The sequence below is a fragment of the Sinocyclocheilus rhinocerous genome, unplaced genomic scaffold, assembly GCF_001515625.1.
Source record: "Sinocyclocheilus rhinocerous isolate Xijiao unplaced genomic scaffold, SAMN03320098_v1.1 scaffold865, whole genome shotgun sequence".
Classification (NCBI taxonomy): Eukaryota; Metazoa; Chordata; class Actinopteri; order Cypriniformes; family Cyprinidae; genus Sinocyclocheilus; species Sinocyclocheilus rhinocerous.
In genome coordinates, this window is record NW_015646167.1 from 580,699 (window position 1) to 606,245 (window position 25,547).

Consider the following 25,547-nt stretch of genomic DNA (forward strand, 5'->3'; position numbering starts at 1 on the left):
TCAGAGTCAATGTCAGACATCCTTCGAGTCCAAAACAGAGCTGGCAACAGCTTCAGTGGTAATGGAGAAGTGTGGAGAACTCGAAATATCTGAGCTTACACACACCCACACACACTTATACAGTATAAATTCTACACACCCGTGCACATAGAGTAATCTTCTCCTTTGAGGCTTATTTCATGTGATACATTTCATGCATGAAAAAGTCATGAGACGAGCTGGATCCAGAGCTGGAAGGAAGAGTAAGATTATGTGGCACGTAAGATGCTTCTGAGAACCTCTATGCAGACTCACAAAAATGTCTCTGCAACCCTGCCCTCCACAGATTGAATAGGGAGCTGTTGGATGAGAAAGCTTGATGGTTTGTGGATAAGAACTGCCTCCTTTAATTTTAAGCACAGGGATAGGTGGAAATCAGATGCTCTATTTCTGTGGAAGAGTGAGAGAGGGAGACATGAGCTGGAAAATCCTGCTGGAAAACCCTTGCTGCTCTGTTTGAATGTGTTTTCCATCCTTTCTTACACCACATTCCTCTCACATCCATTCTGTTTTATTTTTTCTTCTCTTGTTTTCTTTTTTCTTTTCTTTTCTTTTTTAATCACATTCTGTCTTTCTGTCATTTTTTTTTACAGTGCAATTAGTTTTCCTCAGCCTAATGGAGGAGCACCTGAGCTTTTAATGGTTGCTTTGTGCTGTAACTCCTCTCAGGGCAGTTATTCAAACTACCTATGTGTAGCTCCTCACTACAGGTAAAAAAAACATGTACTCCCACATGTAAACGCTGAGGTTTTGTTTCACAATAGCTTAAAGGCTTTGGAACAGTGACAGACCAGTAAAGTAGTAGCTCATTTTAAATAATGACGCAACAATGTCAGGAAAAGGTTATGCAGATAGCAAGAACAAAGAAGTGCATAGCCTGACAATTTTGTCTACAATATGCATTAAGATGGTTGTTAGTGCCCCTATTATGCCATTTTTAAGGTTCCTAATATTGTTTTGGGAGTCTCCTACAATAGGTTTACATGCATGCAAGGTCAAAAAACGCTTTTATTTTCTCAAAATATGCATTTAATATCACCTCATTTTCCAACGATTCCCAAACGATTCGTTCAAAGCAGCTCTATGATTCAGTCTCTCTAAACGCCGCCTTTCTGTGAGCCTAATCCGCTGTGATTGGTCGGATGGCCCAGTCTGCTGTGATTAGTCTGCTGCATACAGAGTGTGTCGGAAACAATACGCCTATTGCCATAGTTCCATATTTTGAACTCCCGATAGAAAATATAAACATCTATTATTTATCAAACTCACAGGTTGTGATTCAGTGGAGCCAGTTGGTCCAAATAAACTGGGTATTGAGCCATCTTTCAAGAGCAAGCATTTTGTGAATCCCGTGTTGAACTCCCTGAGATTAGAGAAGCAGTCATCAGTAAAATGACACAAAAAAAGATTGGGGTTATACTGCTGTGGTACAGTGGGGAAAAAATTAATGTTAACCACTGATTCTTTTTGTACCCACCCTTGTGTACAAAAGTGGTATTAAGACATGATCAGATCTTACAGTTTACTAAGCAGTGTGTTTTGGGATTAACATTTGCACTCTCTCTTTGTTTTTCTGCTTTCTCTCATTTTGATCTCTCATCTCTCCCACAGATGCAGTTAATGGTGGATGAATATAAGGCAGCTAACCTAGCCGCCTCTAAGCTCTGTGAGAGGATCAATGAACTGCTTTTGGTGCGTGTGGACGGCAAGATGGTCTATGGAGACCTGGAGTTCCAGGAGGATCAGCAGAGTCATCAGCATAGCCAGCTGCTCCGACTGCAGAACGCTCACCAGGACATTATCAAAATCATGGCCAGAGTCTACGGGACCTTCCACCTAGATGGCCCAGAGGTTGGACTGTCTGTGTGTTGTGTCTTAGAATCTTTTCTACTAAAGAAATAAGCTTTTTGAGATTGTGATACAGTGATGTATACGTTGCTTAAGGAGTGTTGTTGGTGTTAAATTAGCATAATGCACAACCTCAAGTGGTTTGAGGTTTTCATGGTGAGGACTTCCCATTGACTTCCATATTTGTGTATGTTTTCAGGTGCAACAGTATTGGGTGTCATACATGGAGAAGATGGACCGAATGGTTGAGGAGGCATTTTGTGTGAATATAAAGCGCTCACTGCAGGAGCTCTCTAAAGCCGTCAGTGGAGATGGCAAGACATCCCCAAACCCTTTATTCAGAGTACAGGTGGTACTGACACAGCAGACTCATCGATCTCTTGCTCCGGTACACAAAGACAGACACACATAAACTCTCTGTTTGTCAAATCTAGTAATGCAGTGGCCATTGATAACATTGTTTATGTGACAAGGTGACCCTTACCTCACATTTAGACTCCCAAAACCTTACCCTCTGTGATTTCAAGGCAAAAAGTACAAATAAAAAAAACTGCAAATCATTGTGTTGGTCATGGAGAGCTGCTGGCCATGGGTTTTACATACAGAATAAAGACACTATCATACATCAAGCAGAGGGCATTCAGAACACCACAACCTCTATAAATCACAGCTGTGGCAGCACTGCTGCGTTATTCAGCACTCTACTCTACTGCTCAGCTCTACAGAGGTATATTTGGACTGAGGCCTATGGGTAATGTCCCATGATGCTTAGTCAGCGAAACACAGTGAGAAAGAAAAAGCAGAAATGTTAGTTTGACTTAATTGAATGTATTATAGGGACAGTGGTTGCATTGGTCTGTGGAGACAGACTGCCTCAGGCAAAGCGCTCTAAGTGCCAGAGGGAAGGGAAATGCATTAATGCTAGCTTAGGACACACCATTAAAGGCCCTTTCACACTGAATGCAAAATGAATAAGCAAAAAAAAAATCATTGATGAATGGTCTGTTCACACCAAGCGAAACGAATATCCATCAGGCTGATTGACAAACAAATTCACGCTGGTAGAATAGTTGCTGCGACACACCTTTTCCAGCTCTCACAGAGGAGACAATTATGAATAGTCACAGAAACCACAATATACTGGACAAGCTAGTAAGATCAAGATTCTGTCATATTTCAGCAATAAAAGTAAAAATTGGTTCTAAGACTCATAACTCCATATTTGAGAACTTTTCTACATTAGCAGAGTCAGAGTGGTAACATTTACATACCTCTGTGATGAAACTCCACATGAGAACAGACAAAACATTTTTAGGCTATCGACATGAAAAGTGATCCAGTCCTCATTAACATATAATTTAATTATTTGCATTTTTGTGTGTATTTCTGATTTTTTAATTAATTTACATGTTTTGTTTTGTTTTTTTCCTTAAAGTTGTGTGTTAACGTGTTCACTACAATAAAACAATCAAATACACTCAAAGTTTGAGGGATGCTTATTTAGTCAAAAAATACCGTAAAATAGTAAATATTTACAATTTAAAATTAACTGTAATATATTTTGTAATTATAAAAATGTAATTATTTCCTGTGATGGCTTAGCTGAATTTTTAGCAGCCATTACTCCAGTCTTCATTGTCACATGATCCATCAGAAATTATCTTCTTATGCTTATATGCTGATTTGGTGCTCAAGAGACATTTTTTTCAGAGATCTTTGAATATGTATATTCTTTGAAAGTTCAAAAAACAGTACTTCTTTTCAACATATAAAATCATTTGTAGCATTATAAATGTCTTTACTGTCACTTTTGTCACAATTTAATGCATAATTGCTGAATAAAAGGATTAACAAAACATACTGACCCCAAACTTTTGAACGGTAGTGTAAATAAATAAATCACAAAATTAATAATTCAGTTAAATTCATTTCAAGTTTATTTGTATAGTGCTTTTCACGATACAAATCGTTGCAAAGCAACTTTACAGCAAATTATGATTCTACAATATTTAGTGGTATCTTATCAGTGGTGACTGTCAGTTAATGTACATATGGCAGAAATGTACGGAAAAATCAATTAAAGACGTAATCAATTAAAGACGTAATCAAACAGACGAACACTATTAACAGCAATTATTATATGATGCAATCAAACTTCTAATAATATTACCAAGGGGTAACATGTATATTGAAAATAGCAGAGGACCTAGGACAGATCCTTGTGGCACTCCATATTTTACTGGTGATAATTGAGATGACTCCCCATTTAAATGAACAAAGTGGTAGCGATCGAACAAGTAGGATCTAAACCATCTTAAAGCCTGCCCTTGAATACCTGTATAGTTTTGTAATCGATCTATAAGTATGTAATGATCTATAGTGTGGAACACAGCACTAAGATCAAGTAAAACTAGCAATGAGATGCAGACTTAGTCTGACGCAAGAAGCAAGTAATTTGTCATTTTAACAAGTGCAGTTCGTTTTGCTTGACTCCAAAAGAGTTTATTCTGTTATAAACGCAAGTCCTAATGCATCATTTGTATTATCAACGTGAATGTTAAAATCTCCGACAATTAGTGCTTTATCAACAGTAACCAATAGGTCTGAGAGGAAATATGCAAATTCTTTTAGGAAATCTGTATACGGCCCTGGTGGTCTATACACAGTAGCCAGAGCAAGAGATACGATAGATTTCTTTTGCATATCTGACAGTGTAAAAAAACAGTAGCTTACCATGTAATTGCTGCAATCATTTGGCAGCTCTAGTTTGTATTTAATGAATATAATGATTCTGTCCTTGAAAATCTTTTTCCACTCTGTGTGTTCGTGTTTGTTTGTCCAGGTGGATTTCTCTCCTTCTCTCCAGAAACTGGCCCACATAGTGAACAGCTTTAGCTCTCAGCTCATCAAGACCATCTCAGGGTTCAAACGTTTGCCAGACCTGCTGACCCGCCAGCACTCACAGCGAAAACCCATCCACAGCATCATCGGTATACACCCTCTCTCCATCTCATTCACCACATATCCCCTACATTTGCCATTTATGCAATCCTTATATTCCTGTTTACTCACCTTCATGTCGTCCCAAACCCATATAACTCTTCTGTGGGACACAAAAGGAGAAATTATGAAGAATTGTACGGATCCACTCTCTTTATACAAAATCCTCCTTTTGTGTTCCACTGAAAAAAGGAAGTGAATGACACATGGGTGACTAAATGATGACAGAATGTTTATTTTTGGGTAAAATATCCATTCACATCATCATTTGTGTATTTCTTAAAGTCATCAGCGGCTGTTTGGCATCAACAATGCTTTCTGTGTTCTTCTCACTTCCTTCCTCTTGTTCTGTTTCAGAGCAAGATGAAGAGATCTGTAAGATCCAGGGAGCCATAGCTGCAGGTATGGTGACTAATGCATCTTACCTGCAGACCTACCTGAAGACCTGGGACAAACACAGAGAGATCTTGGAAATTGAAAAAGACTGCTTTATACAGCGCTACCAGCGGCTCAACCCTACAGTAACCTTCTTTGACGCTGACGTAGCCAGGTCTGTAGCTTTCACCGTGGCAGGTGTCGATTTAAAAGTATGCACATTTCCTACCTTATTTGTAAATTAAATTCATCTCCAATCCTTCTTCTATCGTTTCAGTATGTAATTTTCGGCAATCGAGATCTGGCAGCAACGGCGCATTTTTCCGCTTGGGCGAGCGCTTCGCGAACAGCTTACCTTGCGCATGAAATCTGCCGCAGACCAGCAAATCACTGAGAACGCGCTATAATCCTGACGAGTCATAGCAACAGAGCCGAGGCGAGAAAGCTGCGGAGAATCCGCTCGCCCGGAAGCAACCATAACTGACGTAGATTTAAAGAAAATTACTGCCGTTTGGCAAAAAAAATCATTTTACGTACTTATTCCTAACTCTTTAAGCTTTAAGTTACATTTCAAATGACAAGGGATCAACTTATAATCATGTTTATATGAATTATCCCGTGAACTTATTCTCTCCAATGGCCTGGGTATGCGGAGCATTCGCAGCTTATATGAACGGAACGCCACTGCTGTATATACTAGTAACATTTTTGAACTTATGAATTATTTGCAGTGCTACTAATAAAATTTTATTATATATTTAATATTTTTAATAAAATAAAAGTTTCTTTAGTGAACAAATGCTCTAAAGGATTCATCATGTTTCTCTCACCATCATACATGCATCTCTTTTCATTTAAAATGCATGAGTAGTGATGGTACACTAGAGGGGTGTGTTTGAAGTCACGTGAGAACGATGTGATGGCCTTTCAGACTATTGATGTGTCTGTAGCACAGAGGTGCCAGTCCTGAGGGCAGGGTCAACAACTCTTCCCTATAGATTTGATCTGCACTCGCCAAATCGTTATCATGTCAACAATGGATGCTTGAGTGTGTGTGGATCGGAAAGTGGGTGTGTGCAGTGAGACACAGACTTTGTGTGTGTGATTGTGCATTAATGACCTTGTGCATGCTGGAAGGACACTTGTGAATTGCCTGCTGCCCGTTAATGTCTAAAGTTTTTTTTTTCACATCAAATACTGCATGCACAGACACATTTTATTTGAAATGACTATGGTTAATGTAACTTCTTGCTTTATTTCTTCACACTCACTCTCAGAAACAAATAATGCTGAACACTTCCTTTATTTTCTTGAAAAACTTAATTTCATTTACAGTATGTTATAGTACTGAGATGACAAATTATATTGCTATTAATAGGGCAGCCGTTATGCGTGAGCAAAAAAAAAAGAATAATCAACTTACATTATCTTACAGATCAATTTAAACAAAAGTAATTTAGTGGCCATTAGTAATAATTGAAATCATTGTCTTTTAAAATGTACCAACAATAGCGTTAATGAGAATATGAAGTACAGATACAATTACAACATCCTCCGGAAGAAAAAAATAAGAGACAAGCATCCAAGTGTCCATCTTTGAACTCTTTTGAACTCCATTTACAGATTTATCAAGAGAAAATACATCTTTATTTGCAAAATCGTTGCTTTCACAAGACAGCAAAAAGTGTGGCAATGTTGAGAACTTGCTTAATAAACACAAAGTGGTTTTCATTATATTATCCCAGTAGTCATGTTAGAAATGTGTTTAAAAACTTTAGTAATAATAATAATATAATTGATTAATATATAATATATGAATATATAATAATGTATTTATTTTATAGATTTATTATGCTCAACATAATTTTTTATTTATTTTTTATTTATGCTCTCTCTCCCTCTCTTTTTTTGTGCAGATACACAGGTGGTGAATAACATCCAGAAGGAGGAGACAGTGTTAAGTCTGCAGTTTGTGCTGCTGGACTGTTCTCCACTCAAATTCTCTCTGTTGCAACATTGTAACGAGTGGCAGAGCAAGTTCACGCAGCTGCTCAGCCTTATGGCCAGTGCCAAACTAAAGGAACTGCACAGCTTCCTGCAGGAAAACGCTCTCAGGTGTGTGTGAAAGCTCTGTTCTAAAATTCTGCCTCGCTGTCTGCTCTCTGTATAAGCAGCTGGGATCCTAACTGAAATGAAACCTCATAAGTGACCGATTTGAAACGCTCTTCATGGACAGCGATCCTTTTAATGGTCACTCATGCATGCCACAGCAATTAACACCCCTCACGTGAAGAGCATAAGAGACTCGACAAACCTCTGTTGGTTCCAATAGAGTCTGGCATTAGCATGTTGCTAAGCTAATGGCCTGACACTCTAAAAAATAGTTCCATTGACTAGCAAAAGAATATCGTGGAGATTCGGAAATGGGCTCTTTTGACTTGCGCCAGTGTTATTTTAATATCATTGAGATACTGTTATAGTTTTTAAATAATATTTTGAATTAGCAGTAGTTTTTATTTCTGTTTTCAATTTAAGTGTAGTTAAAATGTTAGTAATTTTGTTGTGTACTGTAATGACCCTGGCTTGAGCCACTTAGCAACCACCCAGAACACCCTAGCAACACCCCTGCCACAACAATGCATCATGCTAAAAACCACTCAGAATTTCTTATCAACTACATAGCAACATAAACTAAAAAGTTACCTTGGTAGGCAGCTCAATAAGTTTTAAAACAGAGCATCTATATGTGGCTAGTTCTGAGTTATTGTGCATAATTCAATAGGCATTAAATATTTACCATGCGCATAGAGTCATTGGCTGTGTGTGTGTTTTCAGGGTGTCTCAGCCTCCTCAGGCTCTGCCGGAGTTGGGTGAGAGTCTAAAACTTCTGGAAACTCTGCAGGCAGATCTGAGTAAAATAGAAAGTCAGATTCCGCCCATTCATGAACAGTTTGCCATCCTTGAGAAATATGAGGTTGCCGTCGACCCCGCTGTGAGTGTCGCGCCACACACACACACACACTCCCTCAGGTTTTCCAGTCAAATTGTCTTCTAAATACATTTTCATCTCTTGCCTCTATTCCATATTTGACTGTTCTTTATTTGATTGTCTTTATCTCTCGCTTTTTCTTTCCATCTCTGTAGGTGTTGGAGTTTCTGGAGGCTCTGAATTCAGAGTGGGTGTGGTTCCAGCAGGTTGTGATTGACAGTGACATCGTGTTGAAGAAACACAAAGACATGATGAAGAGTGGGCTGATCCTCTCCTCTGAGGAGTTTAAGAAGAAGACACATTCTGCGCTACAGAGCTTCAGTAGCAATGGTGAACACACACATACTGTACACATCAACGTGAGAGATTTGAATGTTACAGAATGGGAAAACACGGACACACAAACACGCGGTCAGTAGGATGACTGCCAGTGCTGTCTCAGACCCTACTGTGAGCTTCACATCCCAGCATGCCTCTTTTTCTGTAGGTCAGTTCGCTACATGGACGGCACCGCAGGCCTTTGCTTTCTGGGACCGTGGGTGTTCTGCGTGGTGGGGAGTGCTGGGTAGAGCCATCAACCTCCCACATGCCCCACGGCACATCACAACCAATTAGCCTTGAGATAATGTTTCAGAACGCCATGGAGCCTCACCTACAGCAGAAGTGACCATCACGCTGACATCCTGCCTTTGACTGCAGTCTCAGCCTTTCTGCCTCCCTGTTTCTTTCTTTCTCTCTCTCTCATTGTCACGTAATGTTGCTCCACCTCCTGCTGGTGTCTCTGCACTGTTTATTCTGTGCTCTATTAAAAACAGGATTGAAAATTTTTTTTTTTTTCTGTCTCGCACTGCCACCTCCCTTCACAAACAAAGTCACTTGTGCCGAATTGTATCAAAGCGGACAGAGTTTTCGTCCTACTTTTCCTTCCCTCCTCTTTCATTCTTCCCTTTTTCTTGCACTTCTTTGCTCACTCGCTCCCCATCTCATTTCCATTGTGTTTGCGTTACCTTGTGATCGTTGATAGCTCTGTGAAGTCTGTTGTTTTTCAGTTTGATCTCCTGCCATTCCTTCTCTGCGTCTTTTTCTCCTATGCTCTTCTCCTCCCAGTATGTATCCAAAAGCCTTTCCGTCTTGATTCAGACAGAGTTGGAGTTTTGGCACAGCCGATTAACATGAAAGCTTTGTGCTAAATCAACACGTGGCGAACACGCTCAACGCTCACCATCATTATTTCCCACAACCCCAGAATTTCTGAACGTGGGCGGCAGCTGCAACTTGTTGAGAACGGCGGGATTGTTTGGATTGTTCCTGCAAACAATGGTGGGCTCCTTCAGGTTAATGAGGCCAGGAACCAGCTTTGTGCGGGGAAAAATTTGTATTCAAGGGAGAGAGACGGTTTCAATAATATCAAACTCATTCAGTCCAAACACACTACTGGCCCCTGCCAAGGTGCCCCTTCAAAATCTCATCTCCTGCTCTCCATGGACCCAGTGTGACTTTCCCTCTCAGATCCGGCACTGAGGAAAAATGCAACATTGCGTTTCTCAGCGCAGAGCCAATTAAACATGTATGATTGGTTGAAGTCTCCAAGGCAGATTTATCAAAAATTTAGCACATTTTAACATTTGCTAATTAGATTTTCTTTACATTTTGTTCAGGCACAACAGAGAGAGAGAATGGGCGTCATCAAACCTCTCAACACCCATGCTCCTGAATTTGTTCTGCTCCAGCGACGCACTTCAGCATGTGCTAAATGCTTCAGTAAATCAGACTTTACGCAAATATTGACTGGAGATCCCCGATGGATCTTCACATGCTGTTTAATGGCTCGCCTTAATGCAGAATTGTGTAAATGTGTGTTTTTTGTAATTGCTGGAGATGGAAGTGTGCAATTTAGCTAGTGTGTTTGATGGGATCCATTATAAACGCTGACAGACGTAAACATTCGCGCCTGTAAACATACCACCGAGGCCTTTTTGTGCAGATAACGGCCCCTGCTGGTGTCTGTGTGAGTGCGTTCCTGTGTGTTACTGTACACATTGTGTGTCGCCATCCTGAGATGAATGAGGCGCTTTTCAAAAGATCAAATATCTCGTAAATCAAAGCTGTCACAAGTGCGCGTGGATCGTGGGAGTCCAGGCTTATGAGTGGAGCTGGGTCCGAGCCAGAACTCACACTCTGCTCAGGAAAGAGACCTACCTACTGACCTGCTGAGCTCCCAACTGTGAAACCACATTAATAGCACATTGTGAGAAACATGCTCACTTCACTAACTTTCTGGCCAGTAGGAATCCATTGAGCTTTTTTTAGAGCGACAGTCTGCTTTCTGGGGAAATGACAGCTGAATGTGCAGTTTTTTAATCATTAACCATATGCATCTGTATGCTTGTGTGTGTGGTCTTCATATGTCTTTGTCTTCATGTGTGTGTATGTCTGTGCAGGTCCATTTGGCAGCAGTGTAACCCCAGATTCTGCACTGCAGCAGGTGTCAGAGCTGCGTGCCCAGTAGGAGGCTCTTAAAGAAGAGGAGCAGAACATACGCTACGTTCTCAACATCTTTAATATTGAACAACCAGCCTCTAAAGACATCCTCACTCTAGAGAAGGTGCCTGTTCACTGCTGTTACAGTAATAATAATAATAAAAAAACGTTTTTCCATACAATAAATCACAGACACACAACGCATAGCAGCTCAACAAGTATAAACAGGCTGAGGGCGATTCACTGGTCCTGTGTGACAGCAAAATTGAACAGTATTGATACTGTTGGTAAGGTCACTTCTGGTTCAGCTCTCTACAGACCGAGGCCATGAACAACACTGCCCAGACCATGTTCAAGAGACTCCACACAACTCAGCAGAGTTCAAGGCAAGTCAGCACAACATAACCTACACCACTGGTGTAAACTCAACTTTAGTCAGCCAAACTGACTATGGGAGTTTCTAATAAATAATGTTAGTCTTCAGAATAGAACAACATTTATTTTTTAAGCTATATAATTCTATATAATTAAAATGTGTTAAAATATAACACTAAAATAATACATAAATATTTAATATAAAAATAAAATATCAATACATTAAAAATAGTTTAAAAGTTTTGGGCCAGTAAGATTGGACGTTTCCACAAAAAAATCCAGCAGCACAACTGTTTTTAACTTTGATAATAATAAAAAAAAAAATCTTTAGCTCCAAATCAACATATTAGAAGGATTTCTGAAGGATCAGTTGAATGAACACTGGAGTAATGACTGCCAAAATACAGCTTTGTGATCACGAATAAATTACATTTTAAAACATATTCAAATAGAAAATGTTATTTTAAATTGTAATAATATTTCACAATATTACTGTATTTTTTCACTTTTTACTGTATTTGTGATCAAATAAATACTTTATGCCTTGGTGAGCATAACAGAATTATTTCAAAAACTTAAAAAAGGTTACTAACCTAAAACATTTAAATGGTGGGTTACATTGTATTTTTAATGTTTTTTTTTTACTCTTTTTGATTTGCTAATGTACCTGGAAGTGATGCACTTCATCTTCATATTTTATGTTTTCAGCACTGCTGCAGACTCTTGTTTCTTTCCAGGTGTGGTAATATGGGTACCTTAATATATATAAATAATACAAATAATATTTATTAATATGCACATTTAATTTAATTAAGCATCACAATTAACAGGTTGAGTACTAAGACCTTGTAGAGACCCTTCACATAAAAAAATCTAGCAGCCATCAGGACCCACTTAACTGCTATCAGCAGCGTCAGTGATGTCTCAGTCTCTCACTCATCTTCCACTGTACTCACACACATACTGATGCTACTTCATTAGGGTCCAGCAGAGACTCTCATTTCTTCGTTTCTCTTTGTAACTGTGATAAAAGCCCTTTTGTGTAGCTAATTACCCTTTAAAGCTAATTTAGCTTCTCTTCTCACCAGCTTCTCATTATCCTGACATTTAGCTTTAAGCAGATTAGAAACACCTGCTTGATTCAGACCCTTTGGGTGCTTTTCCACTGACAGGAGATCAGTCCATCACAACACAGCACTCAGCATTTTACACTGCAGCCTGCAGTAGGATCCTGACTTACACAAATGTGTGTGTTCTTTCAAGACAAGCACTGGGAGGTTGTGGACTTCTCTAAGAACAGGATCAAGCATTTTAAGAATATCGTCCCACTGATCACAGACCTCAGGAATCCATTCATGAGAGAGAGGTGAGGGGCTCACACACACACACACGAATCAGTGTCCTCAGCATAATGAAGTGTCATTCTCACACTAATCCTCCTTATCGATAGTGGTTACTGACAAAATGACACTGTCGTCTTTCATGTTGTCTCTTCAGCGGACAATCGCTCTTTGCAACTTCTCTCTGTTCGGGATATTACCCTCTGTGACCTGTGGTCTGCTGTAAAGTCCGGCTGATAATCATCAGAGGCAGAGGTTTGGTGCCAATTGCTGTTCTAGGATCAGCTGTAATCCCACACTTTGACAGCTAGCCCTCTGTTACAGCTTGTCACCTCTCTCCTTTCTGTCACGCAGAGCGTTTGTGCACTCTGGCGCCATCCCTGCCGAGAGAAACGTGACATTTTCCCACTCTACGTTTTTCTTCTGCCCTGTCATTCGCTCCCTAAGCCATCTGATTGGATCTGGCATTCCCAAAACAACAGCCCATCGGCCCCAATCAGGTGTGCTACAACAGCCCTGGTGGAGACGACCGAGACAGGCCTCACGTTCCCCTGATGACAGCTGGCTAATCACACTGATGTAACCCTCTGAAAGATCCCTGTTAGCATCTCCCGCTGGCCGGCGCAGCACATCGGGTAAGCAGATGAAAATAAACAGAGCTCCAGCCTCAGAAGTCAATGACCGACAGAACGGGAGACAAGAGGAGTAAAAGAAACACAGGCACTCGTAGGAGAGATCTCATCGCAGAATGCTTGGGCCCGATCTCAAAGGGGCCAGTCATTGGCAGGATGTTTTTTTTTAAATAGCGGTGTTGTGTTTTGTTGTGGATCAGATGTACTGACGGTCTCTTTGGATTTCTTTGAGAGAAGACAAGCTGTGCGTCATGGCTGCGGGATCTCTCATGGGAGACTTCAATCACACCTGTTTATTATGACAAAATCTGACTGTCAACATGACTAAACAGTGCAGTGGACTGTCTTTCTTCAGCTCTTGAATACTCAGAATAGCACACATTCTCTGTAATTTTAGCTTAGGAACTTCAAATCATACTTTAATTACTTTCTCCTAACGGCCTACACAATAGCTCTGTTGAGCTGTATAAGCATGGTATATAGACATATTGACCTATATAAACATTGGATAAGATAATCTTTTTTAATTACACTGAACTTTTTCTTATATATAATACTGAAAAGTATTTAGAAAAAATTCAATATTGTAATATATGAATATGTATTAGAATGTATTCGATTTTTTTGTCACACTTTATTTTAAGGTCCAATTCTCGCTATTAACAAACCATTAACTACGACTTTTGCCTCAAACTCCTAATTTGCTGCTTATTAATAGTTAGTAAGGTAGATGTTACGTTTAGATATTGGGTAGGATTAGGGATGTAGAATATGGTCCTGCAGGATATGTGCTTTATAAGTACTGATAAACAGCCAATATGTTAATAATAGGCAGGCTAATAAGCAGTTAATAGTGAGAATTGGTCCCTATACTAAAGTGTTACCAATTTTTTTTTAATGTATTTTTTCTAAATACTTCTCAGTATTGAAATTATTTATTTTTTATTTTACTTCAATGCAATGTATTCTGGAATAGCCTTTTTTATGAAGGATACATGTGATGCAACTTTAGAATTTGGACAAATTTTAGGAGACAGCATGATTAAGTTGCCTTCCTTTTGGAAAAGCCTTCATCTCGGTAACTGCGTCTATGTTGTCTTAAAATGCTGGCCTGTAGGCAGCTCATTAGGTTTTGTAATAGATTAAATGGCTTTGATAAAAAGGTTTTTCCACCCTTTGAGCTCAGATTCATGTGTCAGTGTTAAAGCGTCTTGGCCAGTCAGATTTTATCTTCAAAAGATGGTTTGGATCTGTTTATTTTAGACACTGGGATCAAATAAGACAAGAGGTGCAGCAGACATTTGACCCGACCAGTGCAGACTTCACTCTGGAGAAGATAGTGGCTTTGGGTCTGGACCACCATGCTGAGCGTATCAGTGACATATCAGGAGCGGCCAGCAAAGAACTCTCCATAGAACAGGTATGAAATCCCTCTTCAGAACTCTTTCTTTCTCACGTGGATTAATTTATTTCTTTTTGTCACTTCAGACTTAAAATGATTCTTCAGTGAAACATTTTACAGAGAACAGTTTATAAGACCATAGTTCTTTTCTGAATCTAAAGTGCAAACAAAGCTCTTTTTCTCATCAGTTTTTCCTCTGTTTGGGGTTTTTGAGTTTGCCACTGTATATGGTTTATTAGAAATGAACAATGTCAACTTATTAGTTGTTAGATTCTTCAGATCAGTGCATTGGATTTGGGGTTTTTAAAAGCAAAAGACAAATCAAATTGTCCCTGATCCTTCGAGAGAGTATTTGGAAACTTACTGAAACTTTCACTTAAAACATTGTGGAAACCTGAAAACCAAATTAGGACATTATAAGTGGACCTCATAGGAAAACATTAAATTATTAAAAAGCATATAATATGAGTCAAATCTGAGGCTGTAAAACTGGAACTGTAAATTATTACTGGAACCTTTATTTTTAAGAGTGTCTTCCTTATTCACTTTTGTTTCTATTTCTTTTGTCTGTATGAAGGACTGTAGGTTCATCAGGGTTCAATTCTCTGTGCTCCTCTCACAGTGCATAAGATCCTCAGAGGTTCAGTATGTTAAAGAGAAAAGGAAAGTCACTGTCAGGAGGATTATGGTCAGAGGTCAGGTTTGGAAGGTCAAAGATAATATCCTCAGGGTGACATCCGGTAGTCAGACCAAACCCAGCAGAGAATCACAGCAGAGAGCCCCAGTCTAAAAGTCTCGCAGCAATGCAGATGTGGTTTTCATTAGCCAAACAGTTTGAATGTAAAAGCAGTGGTGTTCATGAGAACAAAGCTATCAGACTGCTATAGGTTTATACTTGCAGTCAGATTTTTATTTATTTTAAAATTAGGCCTGTTTCGCACATTGCATTTGTAGCACTACAGGCACATGCTCTTTTTGGTTCCCATTTGGTACCCACATTACAGCATTTGAGCACATGAGCAGCAATAAAAGTAGCGCTACAGTGCTAAGCTTAGTTTTGCTGCATGTCATTACTGCAAATGGAAGCCTGTTTCTGTAATTGTGTGAAGAAGTTTAAAATAAGAACTATAACCACATTGTGAAATAAGTCACAATTATGACAAGTATATTTACAATATTTAATATTTACAAAGTTTGAATTGAATTAAAGAGTGAATTAAAGTCACAATCACAAGAAATCAAGTAGCAGTTACCTTTTTACACTACCATTCTAATGTTTGAGGGATTTTTTTAAAGAAGTTAATGTTTTTATTTTGCAAGAATGCAATAAATGAAAACAGTGTTACAAAGTTTTAAATAAATAAATGCTTTTCTTCTGACATTTCTATTCATCAAAGAATCCTGAAAAAAATTCATCCTGTTTTTCACAAAAGTATTACGCATGCACATGAATAAATTGCATTTTGAAATACATTCAAATATAAAAGTTATTTTGCCTTGTAGTAATATTGAACAATATTTAACACGTTTTTAATATTTCACAAATTTTGATCAAACAAATGCAGCCTTGATGACCATAAGAGACTTCTTTCAAAAACATTTTAAAAAAGCTTACCGATTTCTGAACTGTAGTGTATTTATTCGTTTTATACTCTGATGCAGAGTATAATGCAAAATGTTGAACATGTACTATAAACCTTTTTATTAAAACTATATTTTGTAATATTGGCTTTTATGAAGCAGCATAATACTGAGAGAAGAATAAGTCCCCTATTGCTTGAAAAACACCTCCGTGTCAAGTTGATGCAAATTCATAAAGAGCACTTTTTATTCAGTAAAGATTGACTGAATCCAGACGCTTTAAGCAGTTTAAAGCTGTGTATTGGGTCCTGTGTAAACCATTTGGATAAAAATGTCATTCCACCTCCTCATGTAAATTAGATTTCATGGCTATCAAGTTTGTAATAATTCTCAATGGCCCACTTCCGATATCCATTATATTATTTGTATTATAATTTATGGCTGTTATTGGAAGAAATATGCAATGTAGTAAACCAGCAGTCACTTTATTTTCTACATAGAGCTGTTACGAAGCAGAAATGCCTGTAGTGTAAAAGCTACGTGCTGCAGACACAGGATGTGTGAAACAGGCCTATGAGTCAACTGGTTTATAGTCCTATTTTAGACTTGAAAAGGACAATTTCCTGGACTGTGTTCAGTAATAGTGCAGTACAGTATGAGCGCAGTGCTGCTGGAGGTGTCTGTCCCCAGGCTGCAGTCGCAGGTCATGTGTGGCGGCCACAGGGGAAATGAGCCTTGCGCTTAATTTCCTTCAGCGCCGCCTTTACTGCCCCTGCAGAGGAGAGCTGCCCTCTCCAGCTGTCAGACTGTGTGAGGCTGTACGCCTCCCCTCTCCCCTCTCTCCCACCTTCTTCCTCTCTTTCTTCTCACTTTCAGCCCAGGGAGATTCCCAGATGTTCTTCTGTGCGCTCGCAGAGGTTACAGCAACACAGTTTTGGTTCAAGAGGGGCAATGGGAGAGCAAACCCTCATAACCTTAAAGCACAAAGCGCTTCACCTAAAAGTCACTCGCAGAGAGAGAGAAAAAGAGAAAGATAGATAGTGTAAATGAGAAGCATTGTTGGCATGGTGCATGGCATTTTTGGAAAGACCCCATCTCTGACATTTATTGTAGGGGGGACTTTGCAGGGTCCACAATTAATTGTATTTACCTGTCACTAGTCGCCTAAGGTCCTTACAATATTGGTGGCTCCCTTTTCAGCTCTAAACGTGGGGTCGCATGCAATTTTTGGCCAAATTTTGCAGACAAAAATGGTTCATTGTCTATTGTCAGTGGTATAGCAATGTATGATTCACGGCTCATACAGAAGTCACTTAAAATCATTCTCACATGACAGTTCTGATTGTATGGAATCCTTGAAAAAAATTGATTTTGTCCACTGAAAGTGGCAGAATGTAAATGTGACTTTAATACAACAAAATCCCATCTAGATAGGCAGCTCTCATTTTGAGAAAAAAGCTCAGCTTTTGAGAAACAACCAAATGTTTGAGCATTTATATGTACCTATGACCCCGACTAGGTAGGTTTCTGACTAGATATTGAAACGTTTTGCAAGACCTTTATGGTGCACGAAAGTGTTTTCTACGTAGGCCGCTCACTATTTTTTAATATGCAGCTATAGCTTTAATCTTTAAATGCACGTATGATGGCCAAAAATGCTGTCTAGTTTGTCAGCACTCTATATTTGAAACATAGCAAATGTTCGGACATGCCTATGATGCCGATAAATATTGTCTAGGTGAGCAGCTCAGTGGAATTTAAAAGACAGCCAGTGTTTAAATGTTTGAATCATGTCCAAAAATACTGTCTAGGTAGGCTGCTGTCATTGGCTAACAAGTGTCATTGGCACATGTCTGGTGTTTTTAGAAAGACTCCATCAATTATGTTTATTATGGGGGGGAATTTTGCAGGGGCCCCAATCAATGTTCTTTCCTTGTCATTAGCAGTCTAACGTCCCCATGAAGACCGATGGCTGCCCTTCCAGCTCTAATACAATGTGCCATTCAGTGCTGAGGTGGAATGTGTCTGGAAAGATCAGTGCTAACATTAAAAAGCCTAATGTTGACCTCTGATTTTCAGACACTGGAAGGCATCATGAAGACATGGGAGGAAATGTCCCTGGACATCACACCCTACAAAGACAAAGGACACCACAAACTGAGGTGAGAAGCCAGAGGTTCCAGAATGTCAAACGTCAAAATGTTACAGACACTCAGGTGCTCAATAAGCAGAATCTTAAAAAGATGATAATGATGATTCAGCGTCCTGAGGTGGCAGAGATTCTCTGTAAGAGAACCACAGTTGATGCAGCTAAACAAAAAAGTATTTTATTTGAATTTATTTTATTTTTTTCACAATATAATTCATTTGCAGCATAATTCCCTTCAGAAAAAGAAAACACAAGAACAAAGTTAGCAAAAAAAAATCCCATTCGCCCAAGTCTGAAACACTTTGTCTTCCCTAGCAGTTTGCTACAGCCTACAGCCTCCACCAGCAGATTTTCCATCTTAATTGGGTAGTTGTCCTAATTGCCTTTGCCTAATTGATATATTGGATTGTTTTTTTACTGAGACTTAATTGTACCATAACTTTCATGCATGTCCATTCGAGGGGTAATTGCTGAATTGTTTTTTTTTTGTGGCAGACTCCCTGTCCACCTAGGGACTGTTACTGTCTTCATCCATGCTGTTACAGCACCATAATGTGAATATATTAGTGCCAAAAACAAGCCATAGCCTAAAAAACACCATTCCTCAACATGATGGAGTGCCCTGCTGCAGGGGAGAACCGCCACGTGTGAGGAGCCAGTAACTCCACATTATCATATTACTCTGTGACAGAGAAAGAACGAGTAAATGAGACAAAACACTGGCTGTGTTTTAAAACCTAGTGAGCCGCCTACTGGACAGAAATTTGGACATTACAGGCATATTTAAATGTTCTTATCGTATTTAATGCACCTATGATGTGGAAAAATGCTGTTTAGAAAAGCAGCTAACTAGGTTTTGAAAGACAGCCAGTGTTCGAATGGACCTTTGATATCCAAAAATTCTGGCTAGGTGTGTAGCTCAGTAGGTTTTGAAACGCATCCAGTGTTTAAATGTACCTTTGATGCCCAAAAAGGCTGCCTAGGTGGGCAGTTCACTGGGGTGTGAATCACAGCCACTGGCCGGACAGCATTGCTTTCTCAGAGTCCAGTTCAAATCTGTGTTTGACAGCAAGCCATGTTTTTATACACAGACTAAATGGCTTATCAATGCCAGGGCACCTTGAGCTCTCACACAAACATAATTACAATCAATCTCCTTAGAGAGCAGGACTCAGAATGGCTGCTTTAAGCCTTCTGGACAAACATGTCAAGGGTCCAATAAAGAACATAAACTGACTGTCTATGAATGAATAAATAGTGGGAAAAGCCATTCTTGTGTTTAGATGAGCTCAAATGATGCTGTTGCTCTTTTGGGTTTGATTGAGAGTATTCGGGAGTTTCACAAAGTGTTCAGTGCTCACAATTATACAAACGAGCTGTGAGCAGATAAGAACTGGAGAGGATACTTTGTGCATATGGCAGCCGCACAAAAGCTCTAATCTAATAGAATCATTTGTACAAGCAGCCTCTTTCCCAATGGCTGAAAGTTTTCTTAAAATGCCTTCAGGCCTGTTCGTATATAGCTGGAAGCAGTGTATGTGCGTGTGTATCAGCGTGTTTATGTGCAAGTTGTGTGGATCAGTCGGAAATGAGTCAAAAGCATTGTTTGTGAAAGTCTTTGGCTGTTTGTCCATTTTGATGTAAGTAGCGTTAGTTTATTTGTTTTTTATGTCTCTACGGAGACTTCCCATATAGATTTTTGCGTGCTTATGTCATTTTGCATCAATACTGTTTGTGAGAGTTTGCCTCTGGGGACAAATTGTTCTATGATATTTCTCATGTGAATTTGCTCATATATGCTTACACACACACACACACACATATATATATATATATATATATATATATATATATATATATATATATATATATATATATATATATATATATATATATATATATATATATATATATATATATATATATATATATATATATATATATATATATATATATATATATATATATATATATATATATATATATATATATATATATATATATATATATATATATATATATATATATATATATATATATATATATATATATATATATATATATATATATATATATATATATATATATATATATATATATATATATATATATATATATATATATATATATATATATATATATATATATATATATATATATATATATATATATATATATATATATATATATATATATATATATATATATATATATATATATATATATATATATATATATATATATATATATATATATATATATATATATATATATATATATATATATATATATATATATATATATATATATATATATATATATATATATATATATATATATATATATATATATATATATATATATATATATATATATATATATATATATATATATATATATATATATATATATATATATATATATATATATATATATATATATATATATATATATATATATATATATATATATATATATATATATATATATATATATATATATATATATATATATATATATATATATATATATATATATATATATATATATATATATATATATATATATATATATATATATATATATATATATATATATATATATATATATATATATATATATATATATATATATATATATATATATATATATATATATATATATATATATATATATATATATATATATATATATATATATATATATATATATATATATATATATATATATATATATATATATATATATATATATATATATATATATATATATATATATATATATATATATATATATATATATATATATATATATATATATATATATATATATATATATATATATATATATATATATATATATATATATATATATATATATATATATATATATATATATATATATATATATATATATATATATATATATATATATATATATATATATATATATATATATATATATATATATATATATATATATATATATATATATATATATATATATATATATATATATATATATATATATATATATATATATATATATATATATATATATATATATATATATATATATATATATATATATATATATATATATATATATATATATATATATATATATATATATATATATATATATATATATATATATATATATATATATATATATATATATATATATATATATATATATATATATATATATATATATATATATATATATATATATATATATATATATATATATATATATATATATATATATATATATATATATATATATATATATATATATATATATATATATATATATATATATATATATATATATATATATATATATATATATATATATATATATATATATATATATATATATATATATATATATATATATATATATATATATATATATATATATATATATATATATATATATATATATATATATATATATATATATATATATATATATATATATATATATATATATATATATATATATATATATATATATATATATATATATATATATATATATATATATATATATATATATATATATATATATATATATATATATATATATATATATATATATATATATATATATATATATATATATATATATATATATATATATATATATATATATATATATATATATATATATATATATATATATATATATATATATATATATATATATATATATATATATATATATATATATATATATATATATATATATATATATATATATATATATATATATATATATATATATATATATATATATATATATATATATATATATATATATATATATATATATATATATATATATATATATATATATATATATATATATATATATATATATATATATATATATATATATATATATATATATATATATATATATATATATATATATATATATATATATATATATATATATATATATATATATATATATATATATATATATATATATATATATATATATATATATATATATATATATATATATATATATATATATATATATATATATATATATATATATATATATATATATATATATATATATATATATATATATATATATATATATATATATATATATATATATATATATATATATATATATATATATATATATATATATATATATATATATATATATATATATATATATATATATATATATATATATATATATATATATATATATATATATATATATATATATATATATATATATATATATATATATATATATATATATATATATATATATATATATATATATATATATATATATATATATATATATATATATATATATATATATATATATATATATATATATATATATATATATATATATATATATATATATATATATATATATATATATATATATATATATATATATATATATATATATATATATATATATATATATATATATATATATATATATATATATATATATATATATATATATATATATATATATATATATATATATATATATATATATATATATATATATATATATATATATATATATATATATATATATATATATATATATATATATATATATATATATATATATATATATATATATATATATATATATATATATATATATATATATATATATATATATATATATATATATATATATATATATATATATATATATATATATATATATATATATATATATATATATATATATATATATATATATATATATATATATATATATATATATATATATATATATATATATATATATATATATATATATATATATATATATATATATATATATATATATATATATATATATATATATATATATATATATATATATATATATATATATATATATATATATATATATATATATATATATATATATATATATATATATATATATATATATATATATATATATATATATATATATATATATATATATATATATATATATATATATATATATATATATATATATATATATATATATATATATATATATATATATATATATATATATATATATATATATATATATATATATATATATATATATATATATATATATATATATATATATATATATATATATATATATATATATATATATATATATATATATATATATATATATATATATATATATATATATATATATATATATATATATATATATATATATATATATATATATATATATATATATATATATATATATATATATATATATATATATATATATATATATATATATATATATATATATATATATATATATATATATATATATATATATATATATATATATATATATATATATATATATATATATATATATATATATATATATATATATATATATATATATATATATATATATATATATATATATATATATATATATATATATATATATATATATATATATATATATATATATATATATATATATATATATATATATATATATATATATATATATATATATATATATATATATATATATATATATATATATATATATATATATATATATATATATATATATATATATATATATATATATATATATATATATATATATATATATATATATATATATATATATATATATATATATATATATATATATATATATATATATATATATATATATATATATATATATATATATATATATATATATATATATATATATATATATATATATATATATATATATATATATATATATATATATATATATATATATATATATATATATATATATATATATATATATATATATATATATATATATATATATATATATATATATATATATATATATATATATATATATATATATATATATATATATATATATATATATATATATATATATATATATATATATATATATATATATATATATATATATATATATATATATATATATATATATATATATATATATATATATATATATATATATATATATATATATATATATATATATATATATATATATATATATATATATATATATATATATATATATATATATATATATATATATATATATATATATATATATATATATATATATATATATATATATATATATATATATATATATATATATATATATATATATATATATATATATATATATATATATATATATATATATATATATATATATATATATATATATATATATATATATATATATATATATATATATATATATATATATATATATATATATATATATATATATATATATATATATATATATATATATATATATATATATATATATATATATATATATATATATATATATATATATATATATATATATATATATATATATATATATATATATATATATATATATATATATATATATATATATATATATATATATATATATATATATATATATATATATATATATATATATATATATATATATATATATATATATATATATATATATATATATATATATATATATATATATATATATATATATATATATATATATATATATATATATATATATATATATATATATATATATATATATATATATATATATATATATATATATATATATATATATATATATATATATATATGTGTGTGTGTGTGTGTGTGTGTGTGTATATATGCAGTTAAAACTTAAAGCAAATACTAAAATATATATTTAGAAATTCAAAAAAGTTTATTTTAGGGCTTTGAATTAGGCATTAATTTTTGTCTTTAGTCTCCGATAAGATATTGATCAACCTGTACTTCTGTCCTTCACATACCCCATACATTCCCTACTGCCTAAAAAGTCTATGTAAGAAGCAGCTCAGTTGCAAACGTGATGGTGTATATGATTAGTAATGCACTAATACGCAGAGTCATAAAGACTGCAGCTGTCTGTGCTATAAGCTGTCATATGCGTCAGTAGCTATGTTTCCATCACCCTGTTTTTATGCACATTTTGAAGTATTGCATCAAGACTGGCAAGAGCAGCTTCCAAATCCTCAGTACTCATCTTGCTGGATCTGTCTGCTGCTTTTGACACCGTTAACCACCAGATCCTCCTGTCCACCCTCAGAAAGATGGGCATCTCGGGAACCGTACTCCTGTGGTTCAAGTCCTACCGCTCAGGTAGGTCCTTCAGGGTGTTTTGGAGGGGTGAGGTTTCTAAGTCACAACTTCTTGCTGCTGGGGTTCCTCAAGGCTCAGTGCTTGGACCACTTCTCTTCTCCATCTACATGTCGTCATTAGGATCT

The 25,547-nt window shown here is 31.8% G+C and overlaps 1 pseudogene; it reads left to right on the forward strand.

The window, feature by feature from the left end:
* LOC107707048 (dynein heavy chain 2, axonemal-like) overlaps positions 1-25,547 on the forward strand; it is a 158,215-nt pseudogene that overhangs the window by 51,402 nt on the left and 81,266 nt on the right.